At 46.0% G+C, this 21492-nt stretch overlaps 1 pseudogene; it reads left to right on the top strand.

Moving 5' to 3' along the window:
- The first annotated feature begins 1003 nt into the window (after positions 1-1003).
- LOC123138723 (dual specificity protein kinase pyk3-like) lies at positions 1004-9858 on the top strand (annotated as a pseudogene).
- Positions 9859-21492: the final 11634 nt, after the last annotated feature.

The following is a 21492-nucleotide window of genomic DNA, read 5'->3' as shown; positions in this document are numbered from 1 at the left end:
ATCTTGCCTTGGGTGCGTGTGTCATGTGTGGTGGTGGTGTGTGTTTGTATCGGTTTGTCTGATGGTCTGTGCATTATATATAAAGTGGGGCGAAAGCCTTTTTTGGGTAATTAACACAAATCAAACCTGCATATAAGACTCTTTGGCCTAAAATGTAGCACAAACGTCACATGTGTACTACCCTGCTTACACTTTTGTCCTCGCTGGTCTGGTCCACCAGTCCACCTAAGGGCGTGTACAATGGAGGCAGCACCTAATGGTGGTCTCAAATGCCACATCAGCTCAGGGTATAGCACACATAAACATTATCCAACGCAGGTGATGTCATGTGGTAGCCTGCTGAGATGAGGAAAGATCCAAAGGAGAGTACATAAAATAAAATTGGCCGCATGTACTCTTGTTCTCTCTCCTCAGTTTTCTACAGGACCACACTTTTTCTACGAAGCGGTCGGCTCCTCTGCAGGATACACCGTGCCTCTGCAAGCTACTGTCTTTTTGTCACATTTCTCCACGATGGCTCATCTCCGACGTGGAACCCGTGAAGCAGCTGTCCAGGCTGGCGCATTGGCCATGCCCTAAAAGATCAAACTTACGAGGAAATGTAGAAAATAGGGCTTTCTATACCAACACTTTTCTGCACGTTTGGCTCCCTTAGGCTTAATGTGGACATAAAAGTAGGCTACAATTTTCTTTAAATTGTGCTAGCCCATTCTTGAACTTGAGACCTCTTTACACAGTTACACTGATACCATGTTGTGTTTCACACGCCAACCAGTTTACTCGCTAGGTCAATCTTAAGTGGACACATGCGAGTAACACTTATGCAACAAACATAACATCCAACTGACAACATAGTTTAGTTTGTAATAAATGGCTATATATTATTTCCATTTCTCTGCATCTTAAGTTACAATTGCAATTTTGTAGGTAGTTAAGACTTGGATGAATCGGTTGGAGGGATCAGATCAATGGGAGACACACGTGAAGCAACTGGGAGTATGCATTGAGATAGGGATGGAATGCTTGGACCCGGACCCAATCAAGAGACATGTTGCCCGCCATATAAATGATAGGCTTGATGAAACAGCCGGCGGTTCTGCAGGACTAGGTAGTTCATTATACTTGCTGCCATTGGTGTGCGTACATGTGGCTTCTTCTCTCTATCTCTCTTAGTCCCTGAGATGGATGGCCTCTATCAACACCAAGCTGCATATATAATGTTTTGATTTTATGGATCTTAGCTTTGGTCTACCTACGATTCACCCTTCAGTTTTGAGGTTCCTAATATTTTATTGAGCAAACCATGCTATATAATTAGCCCAAGACAACTATTCAGCCTTTTGCTTGCAGGATGGTCCAGATCAAATCAGGCTAACTATATAAGAATCTGCTACTGTTGTTAATTGAATACCTAGCTATATAGGGAGTTGAGATGCATATATATGTCAGATCTTCATTCTTTCAATCTGTATTTCATGCTTACTTGTCTAATCAGGTATACTGTGAACTCATATATAATGGTATATATTGCTCTTGTTTTGAAGGTACTGCAGCTTGCTCTCAATTGCAAATGGACAGGAAAATCAATTTCAGACACAAAGTCGACCTGCTGGAGCACGTGCTCCTTGATGAAAATGCAGAGCCAACATATGTATCGTTATCACTTTTAGAAGATATCACAAACTGTTTCTCCGATGATCAGGAAACTGGGGGTGGTGGGTTTGCAGTGGTTTATAAGGTACGGGTACCTCAAGCTAGTAAGATTTATCAATACTAACGGCACATGAACATCACAGTAACACCACTACATGTGCATGCTCACACGGTAATGTTGCAAATACACGTTCTGACTGCAGGGAAGAGTGGGGAAAGGGCTGGTCGCTGTGAAGAAGTTGTCCAGAACGTTTGATTTGCCTGAGCGTAAATTCCAAGAAGAGGTTAAGTGTCTCATGAAGGTCAAGCACAAAAATATTGTGCGTTTCCTGGGATATTGTTCTGAAACGTGTGGGAGGCCTGCGGACAATGAGGGGAAGTTTGTCATGGCAGATGTACGGAACTGGTTACTATGTTTTGAGTATGTACCGAACGGAAGTCTTGATAAGTATATTACAGGTATGGTTGTAATGTTTGCTGCCATATTTATATTCTTTATTAATGTTATTACATAGTCCAAGCATATATTCCATGCAAATAATACAACTATTTAAAATGAGAATTTTAAGATGCTCCAAAATTATTTTTAACTGTCCATTCATTTTGATCCAACAGCTGTTAAACATGGTGTGACTGTTACTCAGAGGAGGGAATGGCCTGTTAAAGATCTTAGTGTTGTATTTTGGTTCAACATGATTTTGATCCATGTGAAGTATTTGCTCCCTAAATAAGATTGGCCCACAACATATGGGGCAACCAACTATGCTAACAAAAAGCAGCCCCGTTGGGCTTGCTTGAACATTTCCTGGTCAAAATACTAGTAGGTAAATCTAGCAAAGGGAGAAAATCCGTAAAAAGGGTGTGTGGGTGGGTGGGGGGGGGGGGGAGTTGATTTGGGAAAGTTGATTTTTTTCCTCCCAATTTGTGAAGAGGTGGCCTGCTATAGCAGGCTAAGTTGCAGATTGTTATACATTTGGTTCACCTATTTTTAAAACAAAGGGTTGACTGACTTTTGTTCTCTATTTTAACATTATGTGTATCTAAGGGACACAAATATGAAACCCCTTCCCTCTGCAGATGCATCTTGCGGACTTGAATGGAGGTGACGCTATATGATTATCAAGGGAATATGTGAGGGCTTGCTTCATCTTCATGAGAAACGCATTCTCCATTTAGATCTGAAGCCTGGTAATATATTGGTAGATGATCACATGGTACCCAAAATTGCTGATTTTGGCCTCTCGAGGTGCCTTGATAATGAGCAAACTAGGGCTTATACTTCTCACATATTCGGATCGATGTAAGCTAGTCACTTGGAAGCTTGTTTTGTTTGGCACCAATTTATATTTGCGTGAATATTCATTGACCATGATTTAAAATTCTTCTCATAGGGGATATTTTGCACCAGAATCATTCATAGGGGAACTCACGTTTGCGTCAGACATATATAGCCTCGGTGTTATCATCGTGGAGATACTGACGGGAGAGAAGGGGTATGCAGAAGATGATGATGTAAGAATAATTTAACCATTTGTTCCATGTTAAAGGATAGCTTTTCAAATAACTACATATCGTATACTGTAGTTTAACTTATGGAAATTGAGAAATAAATCCCCCCTCCCCCTCCCCCTCCCCCAACCAAAAGAAAAGAGTAATTGTAAAAATCATGTCTAGGAGAAGCATAGTAGTCTAAAACATCATCTATTTCTGTGGCACCCCACCTTCATTGCATGCTTAATTAACACAAATTAAACTTGTATATAAGCTTCTTGGCCTAAGATACATCACCGAAATCACATTTGTAGCACCCCGCTTACACTTTTATCCTCACTACTCTACCTAAAAGATCAACTTATGAGGAAATGTAGAAAATGGGTTTGTATATGCTACCACTCTTCTGCACTTGTGGCCCACTTATGCCTAGTGTGGACATAAAGTAGGCTGCGGTGCGGTTGAAAAAGAAAAGTGTGGTAGCCAAGTTTTGAACTCGAGATCTCTTTACATGGATATCATGTTGTGTTTCATCGAGAGAAGTCACTTTTCAACCCTCAACATACAGCTATGTTTAGGACTCGGTTCAACCCTGAACTCCAGAACTGGTTAGACCAACTCTAACTGACCCCCTATAAAATAGAGGAGGATACAACTGAGCAAAGCTTAGTGAAGTATATTTACTCCACTAACTTCTGGACGGACCTAGCCGGTCCCCTAAATATAACGGAGTAAAATTTTGTTTTCTTGAACTTATGCAATTCTTGTTTACATAGCAACTATGAATTAGCACACATCTAGCTAGCAAATAAACATAAATATGAAGATTCAAGCAAATCACGAATAAAGTTTACAAACCGAGTTATTTAAACTTAAACACACTGGATGGTTCAAATGTAGCAAATAACACAACTAAGAAGTGCTATGGAGTTGCCAGTGATGCTCAATAAGATCTTCTTGGAGCTGAGTATGAACTTGTGGGTTCTCAATCTTGCGATGCCCTTCAAGGAATGCTTGCATCATACTTTGGATCGACCGGAGTCCCGTTGGTGATGTAACAAAAGTTCTCAGACATATCTCTCTCATCTTCAATGATCATGTTATGAAATATGATGCAACAAGTCATGATCTGCCATAGAACCTTGGAGCCCCAGTACTCAGCAGGACCATAAACAATTACAGAGCGCTTCTGAAGCACATCGAATGCTCTGTCCACATCTTTTCTAGCCGCTTCTTGACATTCGGCGAAGTTAATGTTTTTGTTAACTTCTGGACGCGAAATTGTTTTGACTAATGTGGCCCATGGTAGATAGATGCCACCCACAAGGTAGTAACCCATCGAGTAGTTATGCCCGTTGACCGACTAGTTGCAAGCAGGAGCATATGTTGCAATTAGCCTAAAAAACAGTGATGATCTCGACAACACATTCAAGTCATTATGAGAGCCAGGCAGACCAAAGAATGAATGTCATATCCATAGATCTTTCATTGCAACTGCCTCAAGAGTGATCGTTTGATTGTTGCAGCCCCTTTGTACCGACCTTTCCACCCTGCATAATTGTTGTATCATATAGTTTCCATGATGTGTCTCTGTGTGTGTGTGTGTGTGTTGGAGTGTATAAAAATCTATATAATTGTTGTATAAATACTGTGTAAATACATAAAAAAGAGTTAAAATTAATACTAGTGGCGCACTTTTTAAGGTAGTAGTAGCGCACGACACACACTTCTACATAGAGGTAGCAGTAGCGGGGAGCACACCCGTGCTACAGATAACTAGTAGTAGCACAGGTGGACCCAACACTACTACTAACAGAAGTAGTAGTAGCGCAGGGTGGCACCTACGCTACTACTACCCTGTTAGTTGTAGCGCGGTGGTAGTAGCGTGGGCCCCTTCGCTACTACTAGTTGTTTAACCCGCTTCACTACTAAGCGTTTCCCTAGTAGAAGCAGGACAATTCTTCCATGTCCAGTGCATACAGTCAAGTGATCCAAGCATCCCTGGCCATCCTCTTGCTTCACTCCCTGTCATCAGCCTCTAGGTGTCTTCCTCGTTGGGTGCTCTCATGTATGAGTATCCCGATGCAAAAAACATCTATCACTGCTTAACTTTAATGAACCTTCGAACGACCTCCAAGATTGTGTCTTCATGCTCTTCGAAGACCATTTCCCCCAACCTCTTCATCTTCAATCCAGACGGCTCGGTTCAAAAGGAAACAAATGAAAAAACTCATCTAGGCAAACTGCCGAACACTTGCGGGGCGGTGGTGGTGCACCGACTAGCCATCGTCATTTTGGCCAAACTGGCAAGCGACGACGCGTGGGAGTGACCTGCAATGGTGTGCAAGTAAGGTCAGATGCGGCGGCAGCCAAAGAGGAAGAAGATTCGAGCAATCCGATGAATCGGCTATAGCAACGGCAATGGCGTTTCACCTTTATTCCGGCGATGACGACGAGCGATGAACGAGCACGGCGTCCGGCAGAAGGTCGGTGACAACCAAGGGAGAAAATGAGGTAGCGGCGGGGCCGACGTACGGTCGCGAGGAGGTGCGTAGGCCAAGAGGCGGTGGCGGGGGGAGAGGCAGGAGAGATGGAACCCAACAAGGACACTGCTGTGGCTTTCGACGTCGCCCCGTTTCTCTTCCACCCACAGCCTTGCTGGAACCCAACAAGGACACTGCTGCTGGGCGCCCGCCACTATTGCATGCGGGACCGCCGTGCCATGGCTTGCGGTGGTTGGCCATGTGGCTCTAGCTTTGGTAAGACGGGAATGCTTTGATGTACACGGAGGAGCCGTGCTGCGGGTGCAGCTCCGCCGAGACGTGGTGGACGAGCGCTAACATGGCGAGCGAGAGCAGCAGCATGGCCTGTGTGAGTGGCATCTGTTCGATGCTTTGTCTCAATGAGGATGTGGTCAAAGTTAAACAGGAGCGCTGCGTCTGTTTTCTCTTTTTTCTTCTTCTTCTTTTTACCCGTCAATACCATGCTGAGTCACCACACCGGCAGTCAAATCTGTCAAAACCAGCCATGTCAGCAAAAACCGGCTTCAGTTGAGCCTAGGGTTGAACCGTGGACGGTCTTGAAAGTTTAGAATGTGCAGTGACCGGTTTTCAAATTCAGGGTTGAGTCCTAAACTCTCCATAGTGGAAAGGCATTTGATTGACCATCTTGTGCAAGACCCCGCTCCAGTCCCACTCCTAGGGTTCCCGCGCCGCAGCCGCCGGCTCCGCCGCCGTCGCCGGAGCCCGTCGTCGCAGCTAGCCCTCCCCCGCTCCCCTCCCCCTCCCCCCTCTCCTCCCTTCCCCGTACCCCCGTGTCGCCTCCCCGAGCGAGGCGGCCGGGGGCCTCTTCCCCGCTTCTTTCCAGTTCTCCGCCCTCGCCCCGGCCTCCTCCCGCCACCACCAGCGAGTGCCGCCGGGCCTCGACCGCGTGGTACTGTCGGCGGCGGGCCTGCCTTTCCTCGCGCGCGGCACCACCCTGCTCGGACAGTGGTTGCTGGCGGTGGTGCTCCTCGGCCGGCTTCGCTGCGGCCCGTCGGTGGTGGTGCTGCGGGCCTGGTGGCTCTCGACGCGGCGGTGGCCGTTGGCCGTGGGGCGGCGGGGTGGCGCCCGCCCAGCCCAGATCTGGGCCCTTTTGGGCCCCATCTAGGTTGGGGCGGGCCGGTGGCTCGGTGTTCGGCGGCGACGTCCTCTGGTGGTGGCGTGGTGGCGGCGGTCTCGGGCGGTGAGGACTTCGTTGGTCGGCGTGCTGCAGCGTGGTGACAGGACTGTCCGGGTCCAGTTGGCCCGGCCGGGCCATCAAGGCCCGGCAAGTCCTCATCGCCGCGTCCGGTAGGCTTCGCTGCGGCGGTGGAGGCTGTCCCCTCCCAACAGTCGACTTGTGTTCGCTCCCGTGGCCGGTGTCTCCTCTCCCTCTCCAGGTCTCCTGTTAATAGCTCCAGTGAGGCGGTGAGGGTTGTCCGGTAATTGTGGTGGCACAAGCTGGTGGGTGGTGCATTTCGAAATGCCTGGGGTGGTGGTGGTGGTTGTGGATCGGGAGAAACCCCTGTCAGCCAGTCCGGCACCGATGCGATGAGGCCTGCAGGCGCCGTCAAACCTTCCCAAGGGGCATCGGGTATACCCCTTCCCCACTATCCCTCGCATACTGGGGGAAACCCTAGAACTTGTTCGGGCAACAGCGGCGGCATCATCGCATTCCTTCTTGAAGGTGTGTTGCTTGGGGCGCGGCGCTTCAAGATGCTGGGAGCGTGGTGGTACTTCTTCGGAGGGTGCAGCGGTTGCCGATCTTCCTCTCTTCATTGATGTGTCGGTGTCGGTGTTTATTTCTCTTTCTTCTTCTTCTTATTTTTCTTTTGGGCTTATCTGTGTTGCGGCCCCAGTGAGCTGGATGTGTCCGTTGTTTGCTTTATAATGTAAAGCGGGGGGAACCCTTCATCGTAACTCTCCATAGTGGTCAGTTGAGGATTTAAAAATGGTCTTCTCTATGTTTCATACACCAACCTGCTTACCCATTAGGATTAGGTCAATCTAAAGTGGACACACACACAAGTGAGAAATCACAAAGTTTCTTTGTAGCTCGTCCTACATGGAACCTCTTATCTTCAGCCCTTCAACACTGCTTTGAGATCCGTACTCTACAACTAACTTGTAACAAGCAGATTTTTCTTTTTTGTTTCTCTCAAATGAAAAAACATACGGACTTCAAACTTTGCAGATCAAACACACTTTACAACTTCAATGTGTGAAAAAACTTTCAGATATTTTGGACCAACATAAATATACAAAATGAGGATTTTTTTTGATTAAAAAAAATAAATTTCAGCATTTTAAATGCATGAAAAAATCTGAAAGTTTTTTCCCACGTAGTAATTAGAATGTGTTGTTGTCCTGTAAAGTTTGAAGGTTATACGTTGTTTCGTTTGAGAGAAACAAAAATGACAAATGTGCTTGCACGGATCTTCATGCCAAAATGGATGGCTAAGATAAGGGGTAACGTGTAGCTCAAGCTACACAAAACCATACTCGTGAGAAATGCACTTTCGCTTCAACAAATATAGCATTGAACTGACAATATAGCTCAATTTATAATATTTTCCCCCATTTTTGAATTTCAAGCATCTCTCTCTCTCTCTAGTAGCTGTAGATCACTTGTCACCATAGCTTATCTTCAATCCCTCTCTCTCTCTCTCATAGCTGTAGATGACTTGTCATATAGTTTATCTTCAATTCCTCTCACCACCAGCAGCAGCATATAAAGCAACCGATCTGTATGCTCTCTCTCTCTCTCTCTCTCTCTCTCTCTCTCTCTCTCTCTCTCTCTCTCTCTCGTGCGCGCGCGCTCGCTCTCGCTCTAGTAGCTGTAGATCACTTGTCATAGTTTACTATCTGGATCTTTACTTTCAATTGCAATTTTGTAGGTAGTTAATGCTTGGATGAATCGGTTGGAGGGATCAGATCAATGGGAGACACAGTTGCAAGAAGTAAGGGTATGCATTCAAATAGGGATAGAGTGCATGGATCCAAAGCCAAAGAAGAGACCAGTTGCACACCATATAATCAACAGACTTGATAAAATTGCAAAACTTAAATCCGATTACCTTGGAAAGGACATCAAGGAACATGCTGAAACAGGACTTGTGCAATACGTTGCAACACCTAGAGAAGAAGCTCCGGTAACCAATGGTCACTATGGGGATCGCAGGATTCAAAGCAAAATGTCATCCCACAAGGTGCAAGCATTTCTAGCTCAAACTCTGGTTTGCTCTACAAGTTGAACAATTTGGACATCTTCAACAAAAAAGCACGCAAAAATTACGTGAGATACGGTGGGCGTAATTTGGAGAAGATAAAATGTGTTAAAATTTTCAAAAGGGAGGAGCTCAAGCCAACTTTAAAGGATAAGAATCTGCTTGGAAGAGGTCCCTTTGCAGAAGTTTACCTTGGCATTCTTGATAATGTACAAGTTGTAGTAAAGAAGCATATTAGTGGTACTATGCGAGAGAGTGATCGGTTTGTAAATGAAGCCATCACCCACTCTCGACTCATTCACAAGAACATTGTTAGGCTCATAGGTTGTTGCGTGGAAGTTGACAACCCAATGCTAGTCTATGAGTTCTTCTCCAAAGATAGCCTCCATGAAATTCTTCACAGCAACAAGAGGGTGCCTCTCAACTTGGCTGTGCGTTTAAGTATTGCTGCACAATCAGCAGGTGCTATAGCTTATATGCATTCAGCACTTGACAAACAATTCTTACATGGTGATGTTAAGTCAGCAAATATACTCTTGGATGACCAGTTTGTGCCGAAGATCTCAAACTTTGGTATATCAAGCAGCGTTGCGCTAGACTGCAACCTCACCAGGATGGTCACTGGTGACATGTCCTATATGGATCCGGTATACCTACATACAGGTGTGCTGACTGAACAAAATGATGTCTACAATTTTGGGGTTGTCATGTTGGAGCTTCTTACTAGGAGGGGGGGCTCAATTTTGAATTTAATAAACGATTTCTTTGAGAATCACAAGCAGGGTTGGAAAGCAGCTGAGTTGTTTGATAAGGAAATTGTGACCACAGAAGATTTGGAGCTGCTTCACAATCTGGCAGAAATTGTTGTGGAATGCCTTGACCGTGATGTGCGCCGAAGACCGACAATGGTAGATGTTGCAGAGCGCCTTTCCATACTGAATCAATCCCGTTGACAAGTTCTGAGTTGATATGTTGAAAAGCTATATCCGATCATTCATTCAGTTTTTCTGGTGTTCAGCCGTTGCTTATATGGTCTTGATTTATTTGTGTTTTTTTGTCGGGATCTTGTCATGATTTGTGGCTTCCATTTTACTCTTACCATCTTTTTTACTGTATGTCAGAGCAGCATGCACTACAACTACAAGTCTACAAGACCTTAATTAGCATGGGTAATTAACCTTTTGCACTGTGTACTGTTGAGTGTATTCATAGGGGTTTGATTAAAGCTGAGGGAGGTGACACCACGTTGCCACCGATCGAACCGTTTGTCTGAATTCGTGCGGCGATATAAAACATGCCATGAGTATACGCTGCCGCAACTGAAACTATTATGCAGTTGGTAGTTCCTGGCCCTCCCTCTCTGCTGTAAAATGCTACAGTGTTTTGCTGAAGTCTACAAAGGAAATGGGCCTCACGCCGTGGGCCTGAGACCCCCCCCCCCCCCCCCCCCCGGCCTGGGGCCTAGATCCGCCACTAGGGGGGTGGGTAGGAAGTTCTGCCGCCTCCTCCCGAACCTCCATCGGCATAACGAACGCCGGCGGCGCAGGGTTCGTCGCCGTCATTGGTGACAAGTGGATCGCCCATGTCGGCGGATCTGGATCGGATCGGGGGCTTTCTGAACCCGGTCAAATGGCGAATTCGTTTCTATAACGTCCAGGAGGCCGGACGATGGAGGGACGGATTCATCTACGCGTACAACCCATCGAGATGGATGGTAGTGAGAGATCTGGAGGGAGACATCCTTGCTCTCGACATCGGTATCAACATTTCTAAAGATATGCGCTTATCCATTGATGTTTTCGAGGTGTGTATTGTCCATTCCATGCAGGCGGAGCCGCTCGTGCAAGATCAGATCGAGGTTGTGGATCTCACGGCGGATCCCGTACCTTCGAAGCCGCGATTCGGGGGACGTTTCTGGGTCCTGGCTAATGAGGAAGAAGATGAAGTGGAAGATGGGGCGATCGTTGTTCACCCGAAGGAGATGCCTCAGATGCGGCCTGTCAAGTCCGAACCTGCAGAATTGTTGCAGAGGGAACTCTGTAGCAGGCGTAAGCAAGAGGTAGCTTTCGGTCCAAAACCAACGTCGCCATCGCCGAAGATTAAACCGTGGATCGGCCCGCTCCCCAAGGTGAGTCCGTCTGCCATCACTTTGTCGGAGTTTCTTCCACCCGAGGTATGGACTAAGGTGACTAGGAAGAAGAAGAAAAAAAGGGCTCCGGCGGTTGTCCGGTCGTCGACGGTGAACGGCGATGTGCGCCTGAACCGAGCGGCTCGACGGGAGCGTTTGAATAAGCTGTTAGGCCGAGATGGGCCGGTGATCTCTGATTCCGACTTGGGCCTTGGTACGACTGGGTATGAGGCCTAGCGACCTAACCAGATGGAAAAAAAAAAACAGATGGCCGATCGGACGGATGGTTTCGACGTGCATGCTACTGTATCGACGAGCGATCCGGTACATGCAGGATTGCTTCCATCGCAGAGAGTTTCTGCGGAGGCTAGGGTTCGGCAGACTGCTACCCCTGGGTTCCCGAGGTTCGCTGGTGGGCGCGTCGCTAGGGTTTGTCCGACCGCCGGCGGTCGTGTCGCCATGGCGGGTCGAGGTTCCGGGCCGTAGCCGCCTCCTGCTGCGCCTCCAAAGGCCGCCATGCAACCCAAGGCGGCTCCTGTGCCGCCGCCGGCCAAGCCGGCGTTGCCGCAGGCAAGCTGGCGCCGCAGCAGCCCAAGGTCGCTCCGCAGCCAAGGCCGGCGGCGCCGCCGCACCACGTAGGGCTGTCGCAGCAGCATCAAGGCGCACCGCCACTAGCTAAAGCTACGCCCTCGCGGCATCGTGGCGGCCAGGGTCAGGGCTCGCATCGCCCTACGTTTGCTGCTAACCGCGGACGGGATTTCGTGAACGGCGGTCGTGGGCCTCCGCGTGGTAAGTGGGGCGATGATGGCTTCGATGCATATGGTGACGGGCACCACCGAGGGTCGGCGGCGGCGGGCGGCGGCCATGGTTATGCTTGGCAGAGCGATGGGACGGCTGAGCGTCCATTCTATGGACCTCCGCTCGACTTCGTCGAGGGCGTGTCGGGCCCAGATAAACGTCATCGCAGTGGGACTAGAGGTTTCCCCGGAGGCAGGGGTAATCGCCGGCCTCCCCACACTAGTAGAAAAGGGGGCAAAGGTCCAGGCCGGGTCAGCCCGTTAGTTCCGGTTCAGTCCAGAACCGGGACCCATGGGGGCATTGGACCCGGTTCGTGAGCCCCGGGGGCCGGTCGGGCCACGTGGGCCATTGGTCCCGGTTCGTCTGGACCTTTTGGTCCCGGTTGGTGGGACGAACCGGGACCAATGGGCCTTGCTCCTGGTGGCTTCAACCGGGACCAAAGGCTGCCCTTTAGTCCCGGTTCATGCCACCAACCGGGACCAATGAGGTCCCTATATATACCCCCTCGCGTAAGAGCAGAGCACACTGCTCTATTTTTTTTGGCCGCCGAGGGGGTTAGGGCTTGGTGGTGCTCTAGCTCACCTCCTATGCACACAAGCTGTTCGATGGAATGCCCGAGCCACACTACTTAAGCTTTCTCCTCTCCAAGTTCGACCTCCAAACTCCATTTTCCTCAATATTTGTCTAGGTTTAGCGGTCCGTCACGCCCCGTCCCCGTCTTCACCGCCGTCGATCACTCGCGCCGATCTCATCGCCGGCACCACCGTGGTGAGCCTCTTGTTCTTATCTTCTTTCTGAAAGGAAAAATATTCTTACTTATATGTTTAGATAGATACTTGTATTATTTTCTTACTTTTATTATTGCATCTTATATAGTGCGATGGTTTTGGTATCCGCCCCCGTCAGCCCTCGTCCTGTCTATGATTCGGATGTGGTATATATTATCTTTTCATAACTATTGGTTCATTTATTGTTTATGACAATTATGCCGACCAACGTGACATAGATTTTATTTATCTAGGAGGTTGTTGAACCGGAAATTCCAACCGACCCTATAGTCGAGAGTTTAATTTAGTTGAAGAAGAAAACAATTTCTTGAAGGAAAAAATAAGAAAAATTGAGGAGGAGAAGATGATATTAGAGTTGCATGTTGCGATGTCGTCGATGATCACAAGATCAAGATGGATGCAATGCGCTTGAAGATTAGAAAGATTAGAAAATATGCCATTCATACCGAGGCTTGGTATCATTATGCCGTTGGATCAGTTGTTACCTTGGTTGCGATTATGACCGCATTTGTTTTCGCGTTGAAATGTTTTACATAGTTTCAATGTATGGTTTAATTAATTTAGATGCTCCGCAGAGCTTTATGTTGTTAGATGAGAACTATGTATGTACTTTGGTTTAATGTGATAATGAATTTCTATTAATTTGGTCACTTAATTATCTATTCATGATGTTCCGTAATGATTTTTAACACACTTAATTATATATAATGCACGCAGATGAACCGGCAATGAATGTACGGTGACAGACACACCTCCGAGTACATTAAGGGCGTGCATGATTTTCTCGAAGTGGCTGAAGCAAACAAGCAGAATGGTTTTATGTGTTGTCCATGCCCTATATGTGGGAATACGAAGTCTTACTCTGACCGGAAAATCCTTCACACCCACCTGCTTTACAAGGGTTTCATGTCACACTATAATGTTTGGACCAGGCACGGAGAAACAGGGGTTATGATGGAAGACGGCGAAGAAGAAGAGTATAATGACAACTATGTGCCCCCTGAATACGGTGATGCTACTGAACATCAAGAGGAACCAGACGATGTGCACGATGATGTTGCAACGGGCGAAGCCGCTGAAGATCAATAGGAACCAGACGATGTGCCCGATGATGATGATTTCCGCTGGGTCATTGTCGATGCAAGGACGCAATGCGAAAGTCAAAAGGAGAAGCTGAAGTTCGATCGCATGTTAGAGGATCACAAAAAAGGGTTGTACCCCAATTGCGAAAATGGCAACACAAAGCTCGGTATCATACTGGAATTGCTGCAGTGGAAGGCAGAGAATGTTGTGCCTGACAAAGAATTTGAGAAGCTACTGAAAATATTGAAGAAGAAGCTTTCAAAGGATAACGAATTGCCTGACAGTACATACACAGCAAAGAAGGTCATATGCCCTCTAGGATTGGAGGTGCAGAAGATACATGCATGCCCTAATGACTGCATCCTCTACCGCAGTGTGTACAAGGATCTGAACGCATGCTCGGTATGTGGTGCATTACGGTATAAAATCAGACGAGATGACCCTGGTGATGTTGACGGCGAGCCCCCAGGAAGAGGGTTTCTGCGAAGGTGATGTGGTATGCTCTTATAATACCACGGTTGAAATGTCTGTTTAGAAACGGAGAGCATGCCAAGTTGATGCGATGGCATAGTGAGGACCGTAAGAAAGACGGGAAGTTGAGAGCACCCGCTGACGGGTCGCAGTGGAGAAAAATCGAGAGAAAGTACTGAGATGAGTTTGCAAGTGACCCAAGGAACGTATGGTTTGCTTTAAACGTGGATGGCATTAATCCTTTCGGGGAGCAGAGCAGCAATCACAGCACCTGGCCCGTGACTCTATGTATGTATAACCTTCCTCCTTGGATGTGCATGAAGCGGAAGTTCATTATGATGCCAGTTCTCATCCAAGGCCCTAAGCAAACCGGCAACGACATTGATGTGTATATGTCTCCAACGTATCTATAATTTTTTATTGCTCCATGCTACTTTATCTACTGTTTTGGACTATATTGGGCTTTATTTTCCACTTTTATATTATTTTTGGGACTAACCTATTAATCGGAGGCCCAGCCCAAAATTGCTGTTTTTTTTGCCTATTTCAGTGTTTCGAAGAAACGGAATATCAAACGGAGTCCAAACGGAATGAAACCTTCGGGAACGTGATTTTCTCACCGAACGTGATCCAGGAGACTTGGACCCTACTCCAAGAAGTAACAGAGGCGGTCACGAGGGTGGGGGGCGCCCCCCTAGGGCGCGCCCCCTACCTTGTGGGCCGCCTGTTGCTCCATCGACGTACTCCTTCCTCCTATATATACCTACGTACACCCGACATATCAGATACGGAGCCAAAAACCTAATTCCGCCGCCGCAACTTTCTGTATCCACGAGATCCCATCTTGGGGCCTGTTCCGGAGCTCCGCCGGAGGGGGCATCTACCATGGAGGGCTTCTACATCAACACCATAGCCTCTCCGATGAAGTGTGAGTAGTTTACTTCAGACCTTCAGGTACATAGCTAGTATCTAGATGGCTTCTTCTCTTTTGTTGGATCTCAATACAATGTTCTCCCCTCTCTTGTGGAGATCTATTCGATGTAATCTTCTTTTTGCGGTGTGTTTGTTGAGACGGATGAATTGTGGGTTTATGATCCAGTTTATCTATGAATAATATTTGAATCTTCTCTGAATTCTTTTATGTATGATTGAGTTATCTTTGCAAGTCTCTTCGAATTATCCGTTTGGTTTGGCCAACTAGATTGGTATTTCTTGCAATGGGAGAAGTGTTTAGCTTTGGGTTCAATCTTGCGGTGTCCTTTCCCAGTGACAGCAGGGGCAGCAAGGCACATATTGTATTGTTGCCATCGAGGATAACAAGATGGGGTTTTTATCATATTGCATGAATTTATCCCTCTACATCATGTCATCTTGCTTAAGGCGTTACTCTGTTTTTAACTTAATACTCTAGATGCATGCTGGATAGCGGTCAATGAGTGGAGTAATAGTAGTAGATGCAGAATCGTTTCGATCTACTTGTCTCGGACGTGATGCCTATATACATGATCATACCTAGATATACTCATAACTATGCTCAATTCTGTCAATTTCTCAACAGTAATTTGTTCACGCACCGTTGAATACTTATGCTCTTGAGATAAGCCACTAGTGAAACCTATGGCCCCCGGGTCTATTCTAATCATATCAATCTCCATCACTTTATTATTTGCTTTGTTTTTACTTTGCCTTTTACTTTTCACTTTGCATCTCTATATCAAAAATACCAAAAATATTATTTATCATGTCTATATGATCTCACCCTCGTAAGTGACCATGAAGGGATTGACAACCCCAAATCGCGTTGGTTGAGAGTAGCTATCGTTTTGTGTAGGTATGAGGGACTTGTGCGTGGTCTCCTACTGGATTGATACCTTGGTTCTCAAAAACTGAGGGAAATACTTATGGGGAAATCCAATGCAGTGCTCAAGAGGTAGCAAGAAGAATTTCTGGCGCCATTGCCGGGGAGGCTCACGCAAGCAAGTCAACCATACCAAGTACCCATCACAATCCTATATCACCCATTACATTATTTGCCTCTCGTTTTCCTCTCCCCCACTTCACCCTTGCCGTTTTATCCGCCCTCTCTTTCCCAATGTCCCCCTCTCTTTCCCGTTTGCCTTTTTTCCGTTGCCTTTCTGTTTGCTTGTGTGTTGGATTACTTGTTGCCATGGCCGAATCAAAAAGAACTACGGGTTTTCTCCCTAGCTCTAGTGCCTTGGACAACCCCTCTATCCTCTCTAAGCTCATAAATAATGATGCTATAGAAAGACCCACCGGGGTCTCCCATGAGAGCTTGAATAATTTTGATGAGGATGACTCTGGAATTTTTCGCTATTTACTTGATGAGTCTTTAAAGGATGCCTGGGATAGGTTACTTAGGATTCGGGCTAGTTATGTACCACAATATCAAATTGAAATTTACCTAAAAAGTTTTTATGTTAGCTTGCCCGCTTCCTTCAAACAAGTTTTAGATTCCATCTTTGAAGAAGGTTTTCTTGAAGGGGATGCTATAGATACCTATTAAAGAATGAAAACTATATTTGGGCACCCCATGAATGATAAGGTTGAATCAACTACTCTCTTGTGCTTTTATCAAAATGAAATTATTAAAGAGATGAAGTCTAGTTTAGAGGCAAATTTCCGTAACGTGCTTAATCTTACCTCTTACATTAATGGGCATGTGCTTAACTTAAATAGAAGGATGAACGCCATAGAAAGGAGATCCTCCTCTCCGAGTGCCAAAGATGGCAAAACCTAGATCTATCCTTGCTTTTATGCCTAGCTAGGGGCGTTAAACGATAGCGCTATTTGGGAGGCAACCCAATTTTATTTTTTGTTTTGTGTTTTTGCTTCTGTTTAGGAATAAATAATCCATCTAGCTTCTGTTTAGATGTGGTTTTATCTTTTAATTAGTGTTTATGCCAAGTAGAACCTATAGGATAACGTACGATGATAGTTGATTTGATTCTGCTGAAAAACAGAAACTTTGCACACACGAATATAATTTTGATAAATCACAGGAATGTGCTTTTGCGTTGGTTCTTTTTGCTGCTGTTCAATAGACAAATTTTCCAGGACTTCCTATTTTTGTAGAATTTTTAGAGTTACAGAAGTTTGCGTTAGTTACAGATTGCTACAGACTGTTCTGTTTTTGACAGATTCTGTTTTGTGTGTGTTGTTTGCTTATTTTGATGAATCTATGGCTAGTAAAATAGTTTATAATCCATAGAGAAGTTGGAATACAGTAGGTTTAACACAAATATAAATAAAGAATGAGTTCATTACAGTACCTTGAAGTAGTCTTTTGTTTTCTTTCTCTAACGGAGCTCACGAGATCTCTATTGAGTTTTGTGTTGTGAAGTTTTTCAAGTTTTCGGTGAATTCTTTTGATGGATTATGGAACAAGGAGTGGAAAGAGCCTAAGCTTGGGGATGCCCCGGAAGGCATCCCCTGTTTCTTCTACTTCCATCGGTAATTTACGTGTTTTGCTTGGAGCATCTTGTATTATTTGCGTCTTTGCTTGTTAGTTTACCACAATCATCCTTGCTGTACACAACTTTTGAGAGAGCCATACATGAATTAGAATTTGTTAGAATACTCTATGTGCTTCACTTATATCTTTTGAGCTTGATAGTTTTGATCTAGTGCTTCACTTATATCTTTTGAGCGTGATAATTTTTTGCTCTAGTACTTCACTTAGATCTTTTAGAGCACGGTGGTGGATTTGTTTTAAAGAAACCATTGTTCTCTCATGCTTCACTTAGATTATTTTGAGAGTCGTTAATAGCATGGTAATTTGCATAATGATAATATACTTGGTATTCAAGATATGTGAAACTTTCTTTTGAGTGCGTTGAATACTAAGATAAGTTGATGCTTGATAATTGTTTTGAGATATGGAGGTGATAATATCAAAGTGATGCTAGTTGGGTGATTATGAATTTAAAGAATTCTTGTGTTGAAGTTTGTGATTCCTGTAGCATGCACGTATGGTGAACCGCTTTGTGATGAAGTTGGAGCATAATTTTATTTATTGATTGTCTTCCTTATGAGTGGTGGTCGGGGACGAGCGATGGTCTTTTCCTACCAATCTATCCCCCTAGGAGCATGTGCATAGTGCTTTGGTTTTTGATGACTTCTAAACTTTTGCAACAAGTGCATGAGTTCTTTTGATTAATGTTGAGTCCATGGATTATACGCACTCTCACCTTTCCGCATTTGCTAGCCTTTCTAATACCGCGCACTTTTCGCCGGTATCATACACCCACCATATACCTTCCTCAAAACAGCCACCATACCTACCTATTATGGCATTTCCATAGCCATTCCGAGATATATTGCCATGCAACTTTCCACCGTTCTGTTTATTATGACACGCTCCATCATTGTCATATTGCTTTTTGCATGAACGTGTAGTTGACATTGTATTTGTGGCAAGGCCACCTTCATAATTTTCATACATGTCGCTCTTGATTCATTGCATATCCCGGTACACCGCCGGAGGCATTCATATAGAGTCATATTTTGTTCTAAGTATCGAGTTGTAATTATAGAGTTGTAAGAAAATAAAAGTGTGATGATCATCATTATTAGAGCATTGTCCCAGTGAGGAAAGGATGATGGAGACTATGATTCCCCCATAAGTCGGGATGAGACTCCGAACGAAAAAAAGAGGCCATAAAAAAGGCCCAAACAAAAAAATGAGAGAAAAAGAGAGAAGGGACAATGCTACTATCCTTTTACCACACTTGTGCTTCAAAGTAGCACCATGATCTTCATGATAAGAGAGTCTCATATGTTGTCACTTTCATATACTAGTGGGAATTTTTCATTATAGAACTTGGCTTGTATATTCCAATGATGGGCTTCCTCAAAAGTGCCCTAGGTCTTCGTGAGCAAGCAAGTTGGATGCACACCCACTTAGTTTCTTTTGTTGAGCTTCACTAGTAGAAAAGGGGGCAATGGTCCAGGCCGGGCCACCCCATTAGTCTCGGTTCAGTCCAGAACCGGGACCCATGGGGGCATTGGACCCGGTTCGTGAGCCCCGGGGGCCGGCCGGGCCACGTGGGCCATTGGTCCCGGTTCGTCTGGACCTTTTGGTCCCGGTTGGTGGGACGAACCGGGACAATGGGCCTCACCACCATTTGTCCCGGTTGGTGGTATGAACCGGGACCAAAGGCTGCCCTATAGTCCCGGTTCATGCCACCAACCGGGACTAAAGGGTTGGTCCTCGTTGCGGTCAGTGTTTAGTCTCACCTTGCCAACCGAAGGGTGCTCACACCGGTTTATCAGCCCCTCCCTCTCTGCCTTGTTGAGCTCCTCTCAAAGTGAAAATAGATGCCCTTATACAGGGAATTTGACCTAAACTCATACTGAATTTCTCTGAAGTTAGTAGAAATTTATTATGACTTTAGGTTGAATTCTCTCTATAAGCACATCTATGTTCATTTTTTTAGTAAAGTTAATCACAATTATTTTTTCTTCTATTTATTTTTTAGTAGTTTTTTTTATATATTTTCTTTTCTTTTCTGCTATATTTATTTTTTCTATTTTTTCTGAGTTGTAATATGTCATTAAAAATAAAAAAGAGGCGCAATGCTCGTTAATTAGCTTCAAGCCTTTCGGAATAGTGTAAACTGCACTGCACATAGCTCCGTGCAGTCTACCCTAATCCTCAAGGCTTGAAGCTAAGCAACGTGCAGGTGAGCATTGAGCCTCTTCTTCATCGTCTCTGCACTCAGGGCTTATAAACCACTGCGAGTGCCTCTCGCTTGGCGAGGTCGGACTAAAAAACAGCTGCAAAAAGAATCAACTAAAAAACAGCTGCATAAAATAAGTAAGTAATTAGACGGGTGCATTGGTACCGGTTGGAGGCAACAACCGGGACCAATGCCCACCTTTGGTCCCGGTTCGTGGAACCAACCGGGACCAATGCCTCCCCATTAGTCCCGGTTGGTGCCACCAACCGGGACCAAAGGTCTCTGTTTCCCGCCCTTTGGGCTGCTGAAAAGAGGCCTTTGGTTCCGGTTGGTGGCACCAACCAGGACCAAAGAGGGCATTTGTCCCAGTCCGTGGCAAGAACCGGGACTAAAGCTTCATGTATATAAGGCACACTTGTGAAAATTTTGGTTTGCATCTTGCAGTTCGCCCCCGACGACGCACGCGAAGAAGGACGCCGTCGCCGTCGCCCCTGCCCCGGAGCCCACGCCGACGCCGTCGTCGTCCGCCGCCAACGCCGTCGCCATCGCCCCCGCCCCGGAGCCCACGCCGACGCCGTCTGCCGCCCACGCCATCACCGCCCGCCGCCCACGCCGTCGCCGTTGCCCTGCCTCGAAGCCCACGCCGACGCCGTCGCCGTCGCCCCCGCCCGGAGCCCACGCCGACGCCGTCCACCGCCCACGCCGATGCCGTCCGTCGCCCACGCCGACGTCGTCCGCCGCCCACGCCGTCACCGTCCGCCGCCAACGCCTCCAGCGACGCCGACGCCGACGTCGGCCTCTGCGCGCCGATGCCGTCCGCCGCCCCCACCGTCACCGTCGTCGACGTCATCGCCGCCCCCGTCGTCGCCCTCGCCGGCCCTGCTGTGAGCCGCCGCCGCCCCGGATCGTCTTTTTTTTCCAAAAAATGACATATATGTATTTTATCCATGTATTTATACTAGTAAGTGTTTAATAAAATTATTTAGATTAGTTGAATTAGATGTTTTTCCATGTATTTTAGATTAGTTGAATTAGATGTTTTTCCATGTATTTTAGATTAGTTGATTTAGATGTTTTTTGTCAATTTATGTATATATATGTGCATATTTAGGAAAAAATTGTGTTGAACTAGTTAAATATAATAGAACTAGTTAAACAAGTTTACTTTTAGTAAGTTCTTAGTAGTTGAACTAGTTGATTTAATAAACTACTTTATTTTACTATAGAAATAGTTTATTTTAGTACGTACTACTTTATTTTATTTATAGTAAGTGCTTACTTTGAACTAGTTGATTTAATAAAACTACTTTATTTTACTATATATATAAGTAGTTTATTTTTAGTAAGTACTACTTTATTTTATTTATAGTAAGTGCTTAGTAGTTGAACTAGTTGATTTAATTAATAAAACTACTTTATTTAACTATATATAGAAGTAGTTCCCGCATCGACGACGTCGGCGATGCCTATCCCGCATCCTCGTCGGCGTCGACTCGGCGGTGGAGGCCTGCTTGATCAGGGCCATGTTCGGGACTGGGCTCCGCCGGGCTGGTATTGGGAGGTGCTACCTTCCGAGGGACATAGGTTGGTGAGGAGGCAGCCCGTTGTTGACCCGATCCTTGTTTGGTGGCGGTC

This window comes from Triticum aestivum, chromosome 6B (assembly GCF_018294505.1).
Source record: "Triticum aestivum cultivar Chinese Spring chromosome 6B, IWGSC CS RefSeq v2.1, whole genome shotgun sequence".
Taxonomy (NCBI): domain Eukaryota; kingdom Viridiplantae; phylum Streptophyta; class Magnoliopsida; order Poales; family Poaceae; genus Triticum; species Triticum aestivum.
The sequence above is the reverse complement of the archived record's forward strand: the minus strand, read 5'-3'. Positions and strand labels throughout refer to the sequence as shown.